Here is a 14,332-nt window from a genome sequence, read left to right on the forward strand (position 1 = left end):
TCTATCAGGAGGCCTTGTAAGCCGTCCTGAGCGTCGCAGCAGCGGCGGTGATGGTGCAGCATCCAATGGTGAACCCGGTGTCTCGTTCAGAGGAGGTGTAGCAGGTGGCGGACCCTGGGGCTGCTGCATGCCGTCTACAGGGGTCAGAGCATGGGTAATGGGAGGTAGCGATGGTGGTCTCTCAGAGGCACCCGAAGGTGCGAGGTCTCGTGCGGGGACTGTGTCCTGGGGGTAGGCAGGAGTAGCGGTGGGTGGCGAAGAGGGTGTTTCAGGAGCACCTGCAGGTGCGTGGTCTCGAATGGAGACTGTGTCCTCCCGCCCGTCCGGGTACACCACGTAAGCATACTGCGGGTTGGCGTGGAGGAGGCTCACCCTCTCGACCAGGGGGTCCGCCTTATGGGTCCTCACGTGCTTCCGCAGTAGGACGGGACCTGGAGAAGTCAGCCATGTTGGTAGCGAAATCCCCGATGTGGACTTCCTGGGGAAGGAGAACATTCTCTCGTGAGGAGTGGCATTGGTGGGTGTACAGAGCAGCGACCGAATGGAATGGAGCGCCGCAGGGAGGACCTCCTGCCAGCGGGAGGTCGGAAGGCCCTTAGATTTTAAGTTTAAAAGGACTGCCTTCCAGACTGTCGCATTCTCCCTTTCCACCTGGCCGTTACCCCGGGGGTTGTAGCTGGTGGTCCTGCTTGTAGCAATGCCTCTCGCGAGCAGGTACTGCCGAAGTTCGTCGCTCATAAAAGATGAGCCCCTGTCGCTATGGATATAGCTAGGGAAACCGAACAAGGCGAAGAGGTCATTCAGACATTTAATGACCGTGGTACTGGTCATGTCCGAGCAAGGGATGGCAAACGGGAAACGGGAGTACTCATCAATTATATTGAGGAAGTACACATTGCGGTCAGAGGAGGGGAGGGGCCCTTTAAAATCGATGCTCAGCCGCTCGAAGGGGCGCGTGGCTTTGATCAGGCTCGCTCTGTCTGGCCTATAAAAATGCGGCTTGCACTCGGCACAGATCTGGCAGTTCCTGGTCATGGTCCTGACCTCCTCGATGGAGTAGGGCAGGTTACGGGATTTGATAAAATGGAAGAACCTGGTGACCCCCGGGTGGCAGAGGTCATTGTGGAGGGTCTGTAGCCTATCAACCTGCGCGTTGGCGCACGTACCACGTGATAGGGCATCTGGGGGCTCATTGAGTTTCCCGGGCCGGTACAAGATATCGTAATTGTAGGTGGAGAGTTCGATTCTCCACCTTAAGATCTTGTCATTCTTGATTTTGCCCCGCTGCTTATTATGAAACATAAAAGCCACTGAACGCTGGTCAGTGAGCAGGGTAAATCGTTTTCCGGCCAGGTAATGCCGCCAATGTCGCACGGCTTCCACAATGGCCTGGGCCTCCTTTTCGACAGAGGAGTGTCGAATCTCGGGGCCCTGGAGGGTCCTTGAGAAAAAGGCCACGGGTCTCCCCGCCTGGTTAAGGGTTGCAGCTAGGGCAAAGTCGGATGCGTCGCTCTCCACTTGAAAAGGAAGGGACTCATCCACAGCGTGCATTGTGGCCTTCGCAATGTCTCCTTTTATGAGAGTGAAGGCTGCACAGGCCTCTGCTGTCAGGGGGAAGGAGGCGGACTTGATGAGGGGTCGGGCTTTATCCGCATAGTTGGGCACCCACTGAGCATAGTAAGAGAAAAACCCCAGGCATCTCTTCAGTGCTTTCTGGCAGTGGGGGAGGGGGAGCTCCATAAGGGGGCGCATTCTATCGGGGTCTGGGCCGATCCCCACGCGGCTGGGGGAGCCCAAGATGGCAGACAAGATGGCTGCGCCCACGGTTCGCACGCAGCGCTGCTGGCGTTAGCGGTCTTCCCTTTGCAGGCGCTAACGTAGTGACCTTTCTTCCCGCAGCCGGAGCAGGTAGCATTCTTCGCGGGGCAGCGTGCTCTAGGGTGTTTAGCTTGGCCACAAAAATAGCATTTTTGTGCCTTGGACATCGCTGCAGCAGTCGGAGGTGGCGGTCCCATGGCCCAAGATTGCGGCGTCCACGGCGCGGGGCGATGAGGGGAGAAAGCGTCCATATTTCTGTGGGCCGCGTCGAGCGAGAGCGCGAGGGACACTGCCTTTGTCAGGTCTATTTCACCCTTCTCCAGCAGCCTCTGCCGGGAGTAGTCGGACCTTAGACCCGCAATGAAAGCGTCTCGTATCAGTCCCTCCGCATGTGCCGCGGCCGATACTTCCTTGCAGTCGCAGCCGCGTCCGAGTACCCGCAGTGCCCGTAGGAAGGCTTCCACCGATTCCCCGGGCTGCTGTCTGCGAGATCTTAAAAGGTGCCTGGCATAGACCGTGTTAACCGGGCGTGCATACTGCCCTTTCAGTAGGTCGATAGCCGCCGCGTAGGTCGTCGCATCTTGGATTAAAGTATAGACTTGGTGGCTCACCTTCGAGGCCAGGATTTTCAGTTTATTTTCATCAAGAGTCACGGTCGAGGCTTCCAGATACGCCTCAAAGCAACGCAGCCATTGTGCGAATTTAGTCGACGAACCCGCTTCTTGGGGGTCTAGGTCCAGGCATGTTGGTCTGAGGGCTCGCAGCAGCGCCTGCTGCTCAGCGTTTTGCGCCATCGGTTGATCAGCATCCGCAGCCAACATTTAACTTTGGTAATAAAATTGATGCACTATCAATTGCTACAAAAGACTGGAGATTGAGTAAGTAATAAACAGGCTTTTATTACCAAAGAACAGAGCATGCCTCTTGTGGTTGCCTGGTATCCAAAAGGGCTGGAGGCTTCTGAGCAGCGACCTTTATACCCAGCCATGAGGGTGGAGCCAGGGGCGGAGTCAGCTGAGGCATGCACAGACAAGTACAACAATATGCAAGAGTGAACAACAGTACTAACAGTGAACAACAATACTAACAACAGTGGTTTACCACAGGAACCAACTAGAGTTCAGGCCATCTTAGGCTGGGTATTATGTAATGAGAAAGGATTAATTAGCAATTTTGTTGCCGATAAATCCCCAGGGCCTGATAATCTACATCCTAGGGTACTTAAGGAAGTGGCCCTAGAAATAATAGATGCATTGCTGGTCATCTTCCAAAATTCTATAGATTCTGAACAGATCCCATGGATTGGAGGGTAGCTAATGTAACCGCACTGTTCAAAAAATGTGTTAGAGAGAAAACGGGGAATTATAGGCCGGTAAGCCTGACATCAGTAGTGGGGAAAATGCTAGAGTCCTTTATAAAAGATGTAATAGCAGAGCACTTGGAAAACAGTGACAGGATTGGACAAAGTCAACATGGATTTACAAAAGGTAAATCATGCTTGACTAATCTACTGAAATTTTTTGAGGATGTAACTGGTAGAATAGATAAGGGAGAACCAGTGGATGTGGTGTATTTGGACTTTCAGAAGGCTTTAGATAAGGTCCCGCATAAGAGATTAGCATGTAAAGTTAAAGCACATGTGATTGGGGGTAAGGTATTGACTTGGATATGAACTGGTTGGCAGACAGGAAGCAATGAGTTGGAATAAACGGGTCTTTTTCCGAGTGGCAGGCAGTGACTAGTGGGGTACCACAGGGATCAGTGCTAGGACCCCAGCTATTCACAATATATATTAATGATCTAGACAAGGGAACTAGCTGTAATACCTCCAAGTTTGCAGATGACACAAAGCTGGGTGGGCATGTGTGCTGCGAGGAGGATGCCGAGAAACTCCAGTGTGATTTGGACAGGTTGGGTGATTATACTGCATCTGCCATGCATCTGCCCAATGTGGATAAATGTGAGGTTATCCACTTTGGTGGCAAAAACAGGAAGGCAGATTATTATCTGAATGGCAATAGATTGGGAGAAGGGGAAGTGCAACGAGACCTGGGTGTCCTTGTGCACCAGACGCTGAAGGTAAGCATGCAGGTGCAGCAGGCGGTTAAGAAGGCAAATGGTATGTTGGCCTTCATAGCGAGAGAAATCGAGTACAGGAGCAAGGATGTCTTGCTGTAGTTGTACAGGGCCTTGGTGAGACCACCCCTTGAGTATTGCTTGCAGTTTTGGTCGCCTTATCTGAGGAAGGATGTTCTTGCCATGGAGGGAATGCAGCGAAGATTCACCAGACTGATGCCTGGGATGGCAGGAAGGATGTATGAAGAGAGATTACATAGATACATAGAAGATAGGAGCAGGAGTAGGCCATTCAGCCCCTCAAGCCTGTTCTGCCATTTAATGAGATCATGGCTGATCATTCAAATTCAGTACCCTGTCCCTGCTTTATTCCCATATCCCTTGATCCCTTTAGCCTTAAGAAATATATCTAACTCTATTAGGCTTATATTCGCTAGAGTTTAGAAGAATGAGAGGGGATCTCATTGAAACTTATAAAATTCTAACAGGACTAGACAGACTAGATGCAGGAAGGATGTTCCCGATGGCCAGGGAGTCCAGAACCAGGGGTCACAGTCTAAGGATAAGGGGTAAGCCATTTAGGACTGAGATGAGGAGGAATTTCTCCACCCAGAGTGTTGAACCTGTGAAATTCTCTATCACAGAAGGCAGTTGTGGCCAATTAATTAAATATATTCAAGAAGGAGTTAGATATAGTTCTTAAGGCTAAAAAGATCAAGGGATATGGGGAGAAAGCAGGGACAGGGTACTGAATTTGGATGAGCAGCCATGATCTCATTAAATGGCGGAGCAGGCTCGAGGGGCCGAATGGCCTACTCCTGCTCCTATCTTCTATGTTTCCCACTCTATATTAGGATAATTGAAGTCCCCCATTATCACTACCCTGCAGTTCTTACATCTTTCTGTAATTTGCCTGCAAATTTTCTCCTCTGTACCTTTCCCACTATTTGGTGGCCTGTAGTATACACCCAGTAGCGTAATAGCTCATCTGTTGTTCTGTAATTCTAACCAAATAGAATCTGTCTTTGACCCCTCAACTGCATCACCCCTTTCCAGTGCTATAGCTACTGCCACCACACCCCACATCACCACCACCCCCACCCCCGCCAACAACTTTTTATCCTTCCCTATCTTTCCTGAATACCTTGTAGCTAGGAATATGAAGTTCCCAATCCTCCCCTTCTTTGAGCCAGGTCTCTGTTATCACCACTATATCATAGTCCCATGTGGTGGCTTGTGCCTGCAACTCACCAACCTTATTTACCACGCTATTTGCATTTACGCACATGCACTCCAAACCCATCTTAGATTGCCTCGCGTTTGCCCCTGTCTATTTGTCCCTCCTATTTCTGAACTATTCTTTGCTGCTATTTGTCTCTCCCAATCCTGTGTGTACCTTATTTCTCCTCCTAATGTTTCATCCTAGTGCCCATTCCCCTGCCAAATTAGTTTACACCCTTCCCCACGGCACTAGTTAACCTCCCCACGAAGACACTGGCCCCAGCACTGTTGTGATGCAACTCATCCATTTGAACAAGTTCCTCCTGCTCCAGAACTGGTTAGCAGGACTAAGTTAAATGAAATGAATAAGGAACTGACTTTAGTAGATTGTATTGCTGGTAACCATGCTGCTCTTCCAGGGAACTATCACAAGAGCACTTTGGGGGCATCTAATCCCCCAACAGAGTTGCAGGTTTGATTTTTGAGCACTTTGCTAGATCATTAATTTTTCCTTTAATTACTTTCCCTGTCCTGGATTAATGAAGGGCCAATTATTTTGTACATCATGCTCCATTCAAATGGTGTTATTTATGGATGTGCTCAAAGATCACTTTGGTAGTTACAGTGACTTATTGTGTACGTTGAACTTCAGCGAGGTGCTGATGCCAGAAATTGGAACTTCAGCTCATAAAAGCTTTCTGAAGTCTTTGCCTTCCTTATTTCTGATTCTGTGCCCAAATATTAACTGTTTTGGATTATTTCTTCCTTGGTAAATAAAGAAAACAAAATCAGTTGTGCTTCTGATTTTTGATTTTTTTTGGCAACCATGCATAATTCCATTTTATTTTTGAATTGGAAAAATCATTTCTATATTACAGGAAGAAATGATTCAAATCTGGTAACAGTTGTGAAGATCACAGGCATTCACAAAATTATGGAACAGCTATATAAAGTTTGTCAGACAGAAATAAATGTTTCTATTTATTAACACTGGCCTGAATTTTCCGGGGCCTGTGAACGCGTACGCACAGTGTACGTGCCCCGCAAGTTCTGGGTTTCTGCACAAGATGCGCATGCGTGAAAACCCGGAACTTGTGATCTGTCAAGATTCGGCTTGACAGATCGTATGAATCCGAAGGAAATGGACGTTCGCTGGCAGAGAGTTGGGCTATTTGCCCAACTACTGCCCAGCGAATGCCCACAAAACTGAAAGCAGGCATAAGGCTTTCTTTTACCAGTGTAAGGGTTTAAATAAATTTTAAAATAAAATTTTAAAATCATTTAAACATCCAAAAACCTTTAAAATTAATTTAGGTTATTTTTGACTCCTTTAAAAATGTTTACTTTTTTTCAAAAAATTTAACTTGTTTTAAATGTTTAATTAAATAGTATTTTAATTAATTTTAAGTATATGATGATTTATTTTTATTGAGGTTGCGTGAAAATGTATTTAGGGGTTTCCTATTATACTTATGTAAATGGCATCCCCATATCATAATTGGAATCCCCCTCTTTGATTGGTTGGGCCGGCTCACGTGATCCCAGGGACGCTTGCGAACCACATGCACCCCTGGGATACGTGGGCCTTTACGCAGGCGTACGTCTGCAGGCCCAGGAGTGCGAGTCTCCGTAGGTCCGGGGCCATCAGGTGAGTACGGATTTTACTTGTGGTTCGGAAGCATTCGCCCGCGGGAAGCCTCCAACCGCATTTTCAGGTCCAATATATACTAGTGATAGCCTGTCACATCGCTGATGGGATGTCATGGGAATGGAGCCAAAGCTGCAAAAAAAAAGTTAACTAAGTAAAAGTTTGGCATCAGCAGAGTGGCAGGGCTACAGAGCAGCAGGCCTGAGCCCAACTTGCAGGCACATTAAGTTGACAGCAAATCACAAAGGCAGGCAGGCATGTGCAGCAATAGGCCCGAGGCACAACATTCAGCTATATTGCAGCTGTAGGAGAATCTGAGGATGGATCAGTGGAGTAGCAGCCCCGAGGACAGAAATTTGCATGCATTTCATTGGTGCATAGAAGACAAAATGCCCAAATAATGGGGGCATTATGCAGGTGGAGTGTACAGCATTAAAAATAATAGCTTGTAAAAAATCTTATAAATTGCAAAATTTAACTTTGCTGCCAACTGAAATGGAATGCCTCTGACTGGTTGAAACTGTAGGATGCTGGATGTATCAATGACCATAAAGATCAAATTATAATTTAACTTGCATGCAATTTTAGTTTGGAGACACTTCTAATATCAGTGGTACCCTTCTCGCGGGGAGGCTACCTGTAATGTGGATTTCAGTTTCATAGGCCGGGATTTTACGAACCTCGGCGGGTGATGTCAGTGGCGGGTCCCGAACCCACAGCAGTCTCCATCCCGGCCTCTGAAATTAATTACCCCAATTGGGCTCGTTAAACCCGCCCAGCACGTTTGTCGGCCAATTAGAGGAAGCGGGTCTGGTGAAGTCATTTGATGACGCGTCATCAGCCAGTTTCCTGAAAGGGACCGTGGCCAAATTTAGTTTGACATTTGTGCTGTCAGTGTTCTACAGCATTGAGGTGCTGCAAACACAGACAAGCACTGCACAGAGGGGCAGCGCTGCACCCAGGCTCTCCCATGAAACCGTCCATATGCTTATGTAGGGAGTCACAGCACGCAGGGAGGTCCTTTTCCCATCCCATGGGCTAAGAGACCTCCCCAGGACACCAACACAGCCTGGTTGCAGATTACAAAGGAGGGCACAAGTAGGGATGTGGTCAGGTGGACCTGGGTGCAGTGCCACAAATGGTTCAATGATCTCAGTAGATCACAAAACATTAGTACAAAGCCACACTCAACCTCATCCTGCTGTGCCTCTCATCACACCCCCATTACTTTGCCTTCCCTATCCTACTCCTGCACATCCTTACTCATACCAACTCACCTTGCACCTCCACCCATCCCTCTCTATCTACATTATCACATCCCCATCTCACTAGTCACGCCTCACACTCACCATCACCTGAGCGCAATCATGCCAACTAACAACACATAAGGATAGCCACTTGGGTGTTTTACGCAGTGTTCATGTAAAGTTTCAGTTAATGCGGTATCAAACATTGAAACCTTTATTTTCAACACTTTGCATTCTTGGACAGATTTGTGTGCACCTTTGGAAGTGGCTTAGTGAGTTGCAGTGAATGGTGAGACATAACGGTACCCCCCGCAATGGTGATGAGTGTGAAAGGAATGGCTTGGGCATTGTAGGGATGCTTTATGGTGTTGGTGTGGGGTGGTGTCAACCTGGTGTATCATGTGGCAACCAGGTTGTACAGCATCAAATGACGTAAATCTGGCCTTGGTGAGGCCATCCCTGGCCTCCCAGGCAGCAATGTGGTCGGGTGCTGATGCCCTCTGTCCTGTGCAGCATCAGTTGATTGCAGAGAAGGTTGGTGTTGTTGTTGGTGCTGCTGGTGATGTTGGTGTTGGGGCTGAACGTGGCCAGTTTCTGAGGACCAAGGTGAGAGAGTATAAAGGACACCTATGCTGATGGAGTAGGTGGCTGATGAAGTAGAGATGACAGAAGCGATCTGTCAATGGTGCGAGAGGTAATGGAGGTCAGACTGGATGGAGACTTGTGTAAAGACTTGCAGGATCCAGAATCTGTAGTGGAAATGCAGCTTAGAGAAGCTAGTGGTTAAGGGAACATATCTGAATCAGCTGGGAGCTGTCAACTCATCAGCTGATTCAATGGCCACTGACCTCCCACCTCAACATCACAGATGAGGTCTAGGCACAGCGGGAAACCGGTGGGAGACCTGGAAAATTCAAAAAGCTGGGAAAAAGCCATTGATGAGTGGCTGTAAACAAACCACTAATGATTTTAATTGCCTCCCCCGCCGCCGCGTGTCGGGTCTGCCCAGCGCTGACAGACCCGTCATTTGGTAAAGGCGTGTGGCGGCGGGTTCACAGCGGAGTCCCAACCAGCTGGGGAAAAAAAACACTTTCCCACCCGACCCTCCACCGATCGTGCCCCCTGGCCCCTGGCAAAATCCAGCCTGGAGTGTGGATTTTAGTTTTTTGGTACTGAGCTGGTCCAGTGTCGCGACATTGGTTTACCTGATATCGGCCTGAAATTGAGTGTAAAGCAAAATGATGTCTGGACCTAGGCATATCCGTCACAACACCACCTAGAGGCCTCCTAGTAAATTGTGACTGTCCACCATTTACATTACAAATTTCAATGATAAATGTCCTGGAATTTCCTTGTAGCTGCTGCCTCTTCCACCACTGTAACTTCACTCGAGATGCAGCGGAAACAATGTTTATGTGTGTTAAGTCTGTGTGTTAGTGAGAATTACTACACAGACCACAAGAGTAAATTCAACAGGTCTTTACTGGTTGGAGGTCGGACTATACTGAATACAATATTATTACACTGTGCTTATATACCGGTGTGGTCACCACCGGTATTACATATACAGCAGCCAAAGAAAGTAGTACATCTCTTAAGGTGGAACAGGCTTAAGTTCTCTTAAGGTGGAACAGGTTACATACACCACAATCCTCCCTTTTTAGCTTAACAGTCATATCCCCAAATAAACATAACATATATACATATATAACTTCAGGTATAACAGTTCAAAGGTTCAGTCTCTCAGGAGGCTTTCTGATTCGGCTTGGATAACGCCTTTCAGTGGTCTCTGATTCTTGTTGTTGAGGTGCCTCCTCTGTTTGGTTGCCAATGTATTGGGTGTCATCATCATCAAATACATTCTCGGCCGAGGTAGATGCTTCAGGTTCATGAACGTCTTCCACAGCTGTCTCTGTCACAACCATGGGTTCGACCCTTGCTCTCGACTCTACCAGTTGATCCGCATGACGCCTTATCACATTATGACCAATATCTACGGTGTACATCAGAGGTCCTTGTCTGGCCCGGATTGTTCCGGACTGCCATTTGTCGTTTCCATAGCCCCTTGCCATCACTGGTTGTCCTACGTCGAAAGTTCGAGTGGTCTTGCTGTTAATATGCCGAAACTGTTTGTTTTCCACTTCCCTCCGCACATTTGGTTTTAACAAGTCCAACTTGGACCGCAACCTCCTGTTATAAAACACCATGGCAGGACTTTGGTTAGTCACGGCATGATCGGCGTTTCTATATGACATCAGGAACTTATCGACCTTGTGTTGCAGCGGAATCTGATCATCATTCATGGCCTTAATAGCCATTTTGAATGTCTGGACAAATCTTTCAGCCAACCCGTTTGTCGCCGGATGATATGGGGCAGAGGTATAATGTTTAACTCCATTCTTCTTTAAGAATTGTTGGAATTCTTCCGATACAAACTGTGGTCCGTTGTCCGAACAGATCTGTTCTGGCAATCCGTTCCTTGCGAATATTGTTCTTAACACCGCAATTGTCTTTTCTGAAGTAGTGGTATTCATCTTGATGACTTCTGGCCATTTGGAATGTGCGTCCACCGCGATTAGGAACATGGGCCTAGAAATTGAGTGGGCTTAGCGCCCAATTAGTGGCGCTAGAGGGCCTTGCGCCGGACTTATAGCCGTTTTGCAAATTGACTTGGGCCTTACCATCGGCATTAGCCGGTAGCGATGCGCCGGCACCGATGACGTCATCGGTGTGCGCAGCGTCCCGGTTGCCGTGGTGACCCGGCCCCAAGCCCAAATTCAGTTGCGCCCGCCTCGCCCGTGGCAGGCGCAACTAACGAATGTGAAAAGTGTTCTTACACGCCTTTGCGTCGGTGCATAAAGGTGGAGCGGCGGCCGGCCGCGTTCCCGGCGGCCGCCTGCCCGCACCTCCCTTCCCGGACTCCTGCATCACCCCCCCCCACGGCCCTGATGAGTGTGTGCTGCGAGCCCGGCACTTCCCCGAGGTGCCGGGCTCAGATGTCGGGGGAATCCGCCGGACAGTTGTCGTCTGCAGGCAGCTCCTCCTTAACAGAAGGAGGAGGCCTGCAGTTCCCCAGCCTGCCGCATCGCATTGGGTGCCGCAGCGGGGGATTAGCACTGGGAAACCCAATTCAATGCCCGTTTTCAGGCGCTAAAACCCTCCTTTAGCGCCCGCCGCCGTCTGGGGCCGGCGCAACTGAATTTTCGTCGGGCGCTGCCGCATTAACGCTGGCGCAAAATTTCTGGCGCTACAGCCCTGGCGAGCCCACAACCCAATTTCTAGGCCATGGAGTCCATGAATGGACCAGCAAAGTCAATGTGTACGCGCTGCCATGGGGCAGAAGGCCATTCCCATGGGTGTAGCGGTGCTATCGGAGGTGCATTTTGCACTTTGACACCCAGCGCAGCTTTTCGTTAACTCCTCAATCTGTTGGTCAATACCCGGCCACCATACGTAAGCCCTAGCAAGACTTTTCATTTTAACTCCCCCTAGATGACCTTCATGTAGTTCTTTTAAAACTCTTTCCCTTAACTTGGGAGGAATAATCACTCTTGTCCCGTACATCAAAGTACCATGGCAGACGGACAGCTGGTCTCGCCTTGCCGAGAATGCCGGTAACAGGGGATCACCCCGTGTTGGCCATCCTTTCACTGTCACCTCGTAGACTCTGGACAGTGTCGGGTCGTTCCTGGTTTCTCTTTCAATACTTGCGTTGGTGACAGGTAAACACTCGATAATGGTCGAATGAAATAACTCAACAGGGTCAACTTCCGTCGTGTCTTCATCTTCAGGTAGTGGCAGGCGCGACAGGCCATCAGCATTGCCATGCTGTTTTGTACCTTTGAATTCTATCTGATATTGATGTGCCCCTAAGAAAAGAGACCATCTCTGGAGACGCTGTGCTGTCATCACCGAAACACCCTTCTTAGGGTTAAAAATGGATACCAACGGTTGATGGTCCGTCAGAAGTGTGAATTTTTGGCCCTGTAGGTAATGATTAAACTTCTTCACTCCCCATACAAGGCTAAGGGCCTCCCTATCGATCTGCGCATAGTTGCGCTCAGCGGAGGTCAATGATCTGGATGCAAACGCGACTGGCCTTTCCGTGCCATTTGGCAATTTATGAGAGAGTACTGCCCCAATACCATATGGAGAAGCATCACAAGCCAACCGAATAGGCAGTGTCGGGTTGAAGTGAGCCAACACTTCCTCTGAGGTGGTCAATTCTTTGCTTTTGCGAAATGCCTTCTTACAGTTTTCGCCCCAGTCCCATGGTACCCCTTTCTGTAAAAGAGCGTTCAACGGATGCAGCACCGTGGATAGATTTGGCAGAAATTTATGGTAGTAGTTAATTAATCCTAGAAACGACCTCAACTGAGAGACATTCTCCGGAGCGGGAGCCTTTACAACTACCTCAATCTTGTCAGGAGACTTATGAAGCCCCTCCCGGTCAATGACATGGCCACAGTACGAGATCCGCTTCTGGAAGAACTCACATTTCTGCCGATTTACCCTAAGTCCATACTCTTTCAGTCTGTTGAGCACCAGTTCCAAGTTTGCGAGATGTTGTTCATCACTATCACCTGTAATCAGAATATCATCCAGGTAACATTGTGTGCCTGGAATTCCCTGTAATACCTGCTCCATGGCCCTCTGCCAAATTGCTGGAGCTGATGCCACAACAAAAACCAGCCTAATGTACCGGTACAACCCTCGATGCGTGTTGATCGTGAGGTATTGGCGTGACTCTTCTTCAACCTCCATCTGCAAGTACGCCTGCACCAGGTCTATCTTGGTGAAGTGTTTCCCGCCAGACAGTGAAGCGAAAATATCCTCAATCCGTGGAAGCGGATACTGCACCGTGTGAAGCGCCGGATTAACGGTGATCTTGAAATCTCCACAGATGCGAACCTTCCCTGGATCTCCTGGCTTATTGTTCGCAGGACGTTTCATAACGGGGACAATGGGCGTAGCCCACTCACTCCAATCTACTTTAGACAGTACCCCTGAACGTTCTAGTGCTTCCAGCTCCGCTTCAACCGCAGGTCGTATTGCGTAGGGTACCGGTCTGGCTTTAAAATATTTTGGTTGGGCATGTTCATCAATCTTGATGTTTGCCGTAATTCCTCTCAGTGTTCCCAGTCCCGGCTGGAACACCTCTTTAGCCTCATCCAATATTCTGGACAATCGTTTAGGTTTGACAGCTGTTTCCCCGGAATCTACCCTTAGTGCTTTCAAGGAGTGCCAGTCCATATTCATTTTCCTAATCCACTCCCATCCTAGTAGTGGTGGACCTCCTTCAGGTAGCACATATAAGTCCATTACTTGGCTTCCTTCGCCCTTGTGGACCACTTCTACCTCTATTTTTCCGATGGGGTACACTCTTTGCCCCGTGTAAGTTTTCAATATAATCTCCGTATCCTGTAAGGGAATATGTTGGAATAACCTTCTGTAATCTTTCTTATTCATGACCGTCAATGCCGATCCAGTGTCCAATTCCATTTTTACTTGGACTCCTGCTATCTTAAGAGTGACCCAAATTGTCTGGAGGTCTGTATCCTTACCAACGTTGTGTATTCTTAAGCTATCCAGTTCATTACTGCTCGCGTCTGAATCTGACTTCTGTTCAGTCAAACTGTTCTTTGTCACCTTGTGTACCTTTGCATATTTTCCTTGCGGTGACTTTTTATTGCTGGTCTTCTTTCCTGACCGGCATACTTTAGCTATGTGGCCAAACCTGCCACTCGTTCTGCATTCGTGGTTTTTAAACCAACACTGGTTCTGATCGTGCGTTGTCTTTCCACAACGATAACATTTGACAGAACTCAAACCCAATTTGTTTGTACCGAGTTCCGGTGGCCGTAGCTGCATTACTGCCGTGCCTCTCGCTGCGGCCTCGTGTGCTGCTGCCATAGTGACCGCCTTCTCGAGAGACAGCTCATTCTCCTCGAGCAGTCGCCTTTGTGTATCCTGTTTAAATAAACCACACACAAATCTATCTCGAAGTGCCTCTGTCAGTCCTGTTCCAAACTGACAATATTTTGCTAGCTTACGTAATTCCATCAAATATTCAGCGTTGCTTTCATTTTGCCGCTGTCTTCTATCGTAAAATTTAAATCGTTCCACTAGCATCAGCGGCGTGGGGCTAAGATGATTTTTTAGGACAGTAACAATCTGTTCGAACGTCTTATCCATCGGTTCATCTGGTGATAACAGGTGTTTCAATTGCCCGTATGTCTTCGCACCCATTAAGTTTAGTAATGTTAGTGCTTTATCTGTCTCAGGAATTTTATTTGCCTTACAATAGATTTGTATGCGTTCT

General features: G+C 48.4%; 1 protein-coding gene across 1 annotated transcript in view; it reads right to left on the reverse strand.

The window, feature by feature from the left end:
- The window catches only part of dpp10 (dipeptidyl-peptidase 10 (non-functional)), a 1,285,183-nt gene that overhangs the window by 1,255,555 nt on the left and 15,296 nt on the right, over positions 1 to 14,332 (reverse strand). The gene's annotated exons all lie outside the window — the stretch shown is intronic.

The sequence above is a fragment of the Somniosus microcephalus genome, chromosome 4 (assembly GCF_052327205.1).
Source record: "Somniosus microcephalus isolate GS21.2 chromosome 4, FLI_Smic_1.0, whole genome shotgun sequence".
Classification (NCBI taxonomy): domain Eukaryota; kingdom Metazoa; phylum Chordata; class Chondrichthyes; order Squaliformes; family Somniosidae; genus Somniosus; species Somniosus microcephalus.